Genomic DNA, 6,274 nt, shown 5'->3' on the forward strand with positions numbered 1-6,274 from the left:
TAGCCAAGTATGGTGATGCATGCCTGTAGTCCCAGCCGTTCAGGAGGCTGAATGGGGAGGATCGCTTGAGCCCAGGAATTCAAGGCTGCAGTGGGCTACGACTGTACCACTGTCCAGCCTGGGTGACAGAGCAATACCCTGTCTCTAAAATAAAAAATATAAAAAGATAGCAAAATAGCATCCCCTAAGTAAGATAAAGTAAATCAACCAGAAGACCTCTTTGAAATAATTCCTAAATCAGCAAAGATTTTAAGCATGCTAACTGCTCTTTTGGTCAAAAAAGTCACAGGTTGCTTCTTTTAGGAAAGGGAAAAAAATCAGGGCTTAAGTATGACCTAGGTAAATGGTGAATACTTTAACATAAACCAGAATTGTATGCGACCTCCAGTTCTGAACTTTATTTGTCTGAGGTTTATGGAGGTAAAGTGACTCAGCAGAGAAAGCAAATTCAAACTCCCAGGCGATTTCTTTTTAATGAGCTACTCAGATATGTAATTTGAGTCAAACCAGACCCTGCCACGTTGTAACAAAAGGATTATAAAGTTAAATAAAAAAGGGGGAGCAATGTTTCATCTCCCTCTTATACATGCTGATGCATCTGAAAATTGAGAAAGAATTAAAAGATAATTAAAGAGCTTTTCCAAATTATGCAAAGTTCAGGGAACGCAGGCAGCCACTAATGGAAGAGATGGGAAAAGTAGAAGGTAAAGTAGTCTTTTGAAAGAAAGCAGAACATGTGTTTATGTTGGAATTTACCCCTGGGTGAATTTCCTTTTTTCTCAAGGATAATCACAAATTCCACCTGAAGCAGGTTCAGTATAGAACTCATTTCCATCTAAACCAAACCATATCCGATAAGCCTGGAGGGGCTATGGACAGTGTCTTTGCCTGGGATCCTCCACATGCAGGACCTGAGACAAGAGCAGGTAGATTATTTCCCAGAAATGATCCCAGGACCTGGATTTAGGGGACTGGCAAGAATAAAATGCGGGAAGAGGAAAAGCCAATCTAGGATGTGTTTTGAGCTGACTACCAAATATGGTGGTTTTAAAAACATGCTGCATGGTTTTAAACACTCCTCCCATGAAAGGTGGGTCTAGGTACCCTGTCCTTCAGTCTGAATGGGCTTGTTTTGCTATGTCACCTCCTTGTTTTGCTAGGTCATCAAAAGCCACATAGTAACTGGTGAGTTCTCTCTCCTCCTTCCTTCCTGCAGCATGGCTCTTCCAAACAGCAAAACGTTGTTTCAAAACTTGAGTCTGGGTTCTTTTGCTGTCTTTCGCTGTAACAACAGTGAATTTGAGCCATTAGAAAATTCCATGCCCTTGGACAGAGATTGGATCACAGGTGGACATGTGAGACTCAATTCTGAGACTTTTGTTGAAACTGTGGGAAAGAAAATTTATTTTTCTCTCAGAGCTCCTGAGGATGTGAATAGGTGCCAGGACAGAAGAGCTTCCCTGAGAATGGGATTCACAGAGAACAAGTCATAGCTAGGAGGTGGGGGGGTGGGTATCACTTCCTGATACCATCATTTGAGTACCTGGATCCAGCCATGCCTGAAGCTGTTGCTCTTGGACTTTTTAATGACATGAGCCAATTACTCCTCATTATGCCTTTTTTAATAAGACAAATTTTTATTTAGATTCCATCAGTTGGAATTAGGACAGTCTGACTAAAATAGACCAACTTGGGGAAGATCTTAGATTCTCCGATACATGCTAACTTACTGGTAGGAGACTTCAACTATAAGACCACACAGAGAACATCCTCTCTGGTCAGAACAAAATATTGCCTCTTAATTCAGGCTAATTGGGGTTTTCATTTTAACATTGTTCTCACTTTTGCCGGACTCAAAGTAGACCATGGTGTTCATTATGATCCCCTGATGTTGTATAAATCCAGTGGCTTCCTATGAATACGGAGACTTCATAGGCTGAACCACACCTGAAACACATTCATCTCTTTATCCTTTATCTTTTCTTGTAAGACAAAGAAAATAAATACAATATGTATAATTATGAATGTTCATCAGAAACAGATACATAAGATAAAAGTTAAAATCTTAAGTTTTTGACATTACAAAATGATATTATTTTGTCTGGGCTTCCTTTTTATAATCCAAGTGCTTTCTTCTCATCCATTGTGAGATCAAAAATTAACTTTTGTGTAGCTTTTTATTCCTTCCTAAAGACTGGCTTTAATTCTCCTATGGCTCCATGTCTACTAAAGACATTTGAAGATGATGCATTCAGTGTTTGTAACAATGCTTAAAAAATTTTCTTAAAAACGATTTTAGTTTTGGCAAGATTTAGAACTCATAAATGCATGCTGATATGCATTCTTTTACTATGTGCACATCGCCTTAAAAATCAGTGATTTTCCTTCTATTTTAGAGTTAGGTTTATGCTCATTCTTGTTCATCTCATAGTTTGCTGCCACAAAACAAAAATCGGTTTAAAAAGAAAAAAACAATTCCTATGTCCTTCCCCAATAACCTCTGAATATATATATATATACATATGACAAATCTGCTCTGAGTTTATGAAGCCTCTTTTTTTTCTGGAAGGAACAAAATGGACCTTGAAAATCCATATCGCAGTATGTCTGTCACAGAGGAGGAAAAGGCCTTCAGGCATTCATAGGCTGTCAGGAGCTGCAATGGTGAGAAGCAGGATTGCATCCTTCCCATGAGAGAAACAGGCACCTTCAGGCAGGATCTTAGAAAAGCATAGAAAAATGATCTTTTCATGGAAGCTGGAACTTTGCTTAACGTGAATAAGGGTGACTCACTGCTTTGTGAAATTGTATACGTGTAATAATAAAAGAAGCCCTACAGTGTCCATTTATAATTCATTTTTTTTGGTTTCCATTCTTTTTAGCTAGGGAAAATGTACAATGACCTTGTAGTGGGTTCCTGACATTCTTCATATAGGCTGACTTTCATCTCTAGATTTTGCTGGGACGCATCTTGAGGACCTCTTGCCTTGTGGCTGCAACATTTAAGAGGCAGCATTGATTGTCCACCTCTGTCTGACTTTGGGTCCTACAGAGCAGGCGGCTGTCTGGGGGCTGGTGGACAAGGCCCCAGCAGGGTGAGCACATGGTCTCTGGGCCTCCCCTACCAGGAAACCTAAGCTTTGCTTTGCCAGGCTCCCTGCTGCTCTGGCTCCATCTGGAACTCCCCATGAACTCACCAAAGATAGTCAGTCCCACCCTCCTGGCAAACTCGGGGCAAGTCCTCCAAAGACCAAGGCCAAGGAATGAATCATTTTCTGGCCAGGATAAATGTGGGGGCTGCTTTGTTGGAGAAAGGCCTGCGGGAGGGGGCCCTGGGGACACAACCTGCCCTGTGGGCCCACCTCTAACCTGGGAAAGTTCCTCACCTCCTGTGCTTCCCCAGCAGGGAATGGGCTGAAAGCAGCTCTGTCTTCATAGGTCCTGGGAAACATGAACTGGTTGGTGTGTGCTGAGCATTTCAAACTGGCACATGGTAGGGCTACCCTGTCTCAGTTATTTTTACGTTGGTAATTATTTCAGCCAAAGGGGAGTTTCTAGTGCTGATCTGAGAAAGTTACCAGTGCCCACAAAAGGGAAAAAGTAGACAGAGGCTGGATTCTTAGGAGGATGCTCTTGTGCCCAACATCCAGCATTTAAGTCACGTCACAAAGACTTAAACAGGCAAAACTGGCTGAACATGTAGTGCCCTGTCAATAGAATATCAGAACAGATCTGTGAATCATTTGTTATCTGAATGTTCAGAGTCCTCTTTCTCCCTTCTCGCCTTTTCCTTCCTTCTTTCTTTCCTTCCTTCCTTCTTTCCTTCCTTCCTTCCTTCCTTTCTCCTTCCTTTCTTCTTCCTCCTCTTTCTCCTCCTCTTTCTCCTCTTCTTCCTTCCTCTTCTTCCTTCCTCCCTCCTTTCTTCTCCTCCTCCTTTCCTCCTCACTTCTCTTCTTCTTCTTCTGCCTGCCTGCCTTCTTCTTCTTCCTCTTCTTCCTCTTCCTCCTTCTTCTTCCTCCTCTTCTCTCTTCTCTCTCCTTCTTCTTCTTCTTCCTCTTCCCTCCTCTTTTTTCTCCTCCTCTTCTCCTCCTTTTTCCTTTCCTTCTTCTCTTCCTCCTTCTTCTTCCTCCTCTCCTCCCTCCTCCTCTTTTTCTTCTCTTTCCTTCCTTCCAATTTCACTTACAAGATGACTCAGTCTCTCATGCAATCCCTGGGGTCTCCTGAGAAGTACAACAGTCCGAGTAATGAAGAATGTGTCCTTGATTAAGCCGGGTATCTGAAATCTTGACATTTTTCTGCAGCTAAATTTATTTCCAGTTGATAGCCCAGGCTTATGGGGAGGGTTGGGGCTAAGAAAGCGCAGCTTTGTTCAAATGCAAATGGTAATCTTGAAGGACCCAAGAGAACGCCATCTTCTAATGATTCTCCATCCTGTGGTTGAGGGTGCCACTGAGGATGGTGACGAGTGAGGCAATCTTCAAAGGAATTGTTCCACTCCTGCTAATTTCCTTCATAAATCCCAGGCTCAGCTCTGCCCAGGCAGCAGCAGATCTGGGCTTTGTGCTGCTCTGTGGTCTTCCTGGGGCTCAGCCCCTGGGTTGGGCCTGGGACATGGGAACCAGGATGCCAGTTCCTTTGTAATTCCTTTGTATCCATGGCCTCCTACCCAGAAGGCCCTTGGGAGGACTGCCTGGAGGCTCAGTCATCAGAGCGTCTCAGGCTTTCAGATCTGGCAAGTTTTCAATGAAGCCATCAAAGACCCAGTGTCCCCTTCCCTGTTGGTGGCGCCACCAAATGCCCGGTCTCTCCAAACAGTGAGCAGGTGGCATCCTCAGGCCCTCCCTCATCTTCTAGCTGCCATGGAATCCATTAAATTGAAAATGCACCCCTGTCTGTCCACTCCTGTCCACACCCTGCTGCTGTCCCCAAGTCTGCACCTCTGTCCTCACCTGGGTCACTACAACAGCCCCCCATGGGCCCTCCTGCTCCCATTCCTCTTCCCACGCCTGGAATCTACTCTCTGCACACACCCAGAGTGAGCTCCTGAAAATGGCCATGTGGCCCTGAGCGGATGTTTCAACGGCTCACACTTCACTGGGAACAGCAGACTCCACCTCCTCATCGCCTCCCACAAGGCCCAGCAGAATCCTGCTGGTTCCCCAGATCACTTCCCGCCACCTCCCCTCACTCCCCCATCCCAGCCGCGCTGGCCTCTGGCTCCTCCTCCCACCCCCCAGTCCTCCTGCCCCAGGGCCTGTGCACCTGCTGCTCCTGCATCCTGGAATGCTCTTCCCACAGCCCCCCTGTGACCTGCACCCTCTTGCCCTTTGTTCTTCACCCAGGTGTCACCCACTCAGAGAACACCCCTAACCTTCCCAAGGAGGCCCTCTGCACTCCTATGCCATGTCCCCATGACCTGCACAGAACTGTCACCATCTGGAATTGATTGCCTGTCTTGCGGTTTTGCTATTGTCATTTGCACCCACAGGAATGTCACCCACATGAGAGTGGAATTTCATCTGTCTGTTCACTGCTGGATCCCTGCTCTAAGTAAGAAAAGGGCCTGTGGCAGAGTGAGCTCTGGATGAGGATTTGCTGAGGAATTGAATGAGGGAAAGACTCAGAGAATGGAATGCTGAGAATTCTACAAAAAATATTCGAATCCTAGAATGTTGGAGTCAGGAGAAGCCATGGGAAGCCATTTAGGCAAGTCCATTCATTTGCAAAGGAGTAAACTGAGGCTGAGGAGAAAAAAGTGACTTGCTCCACATCCCAAGGCCCGAGGGTCTTCTACCTGCTCTGATGGGAGAGGGACCCCCTTTGTGCTGTTGTGTGTATAATGGTGATGTGTGGCTGGAGGGTGAAGGGGCTTCTTCTGCCCTTTGACTCGTTGCCTAGGAAAATAGGGACAAAAGGCACAAATTTGTTAAAATGCAAATGACTGAAGGCAACCTCATTTAAGAGAGACAGAGCTGTTGTTTGGATTAACAGAGGAACAGAAAGGCCACCCTGAGGATGAGGAGATAAGAAAGGGCTTAAAGGTGGGTGAGCCCCAAATGTGACCTTCAACTCTTGGGAGGCCATAGGCAAGGACGCAGCCAAGGCAAAACCCTCAAGAATTTAATTCACCGACAGAAACATTCATAGACCACCCTCGGGGCCTGAGGTCTTTCCAAAGACAAGTCCGAGTGTGTGTTCCCGGCCGAGGCCCTTCCTCCAGCTTCCGTATTAGCTTTCCGGGTCCACTCTAACAAACAACCACAAACTGGTGGCT

This window comes from Hylobates moloch, unplaced genomic scaffold (genome assembly GCF_009828535.3).
Source record: "Hylobates moloch isolate HMO894 unplaced genomic scaffold, HMol_V3 SCAFFOLD_21, whole genome shotgun sequence".
Taxonomy (NCBI): domain Eukaryota; kingdom Metazoa; phylum Chordata; class Mammalia; order Primates; family Hylobatidae; genus Hylobates; species Hylobates moloch.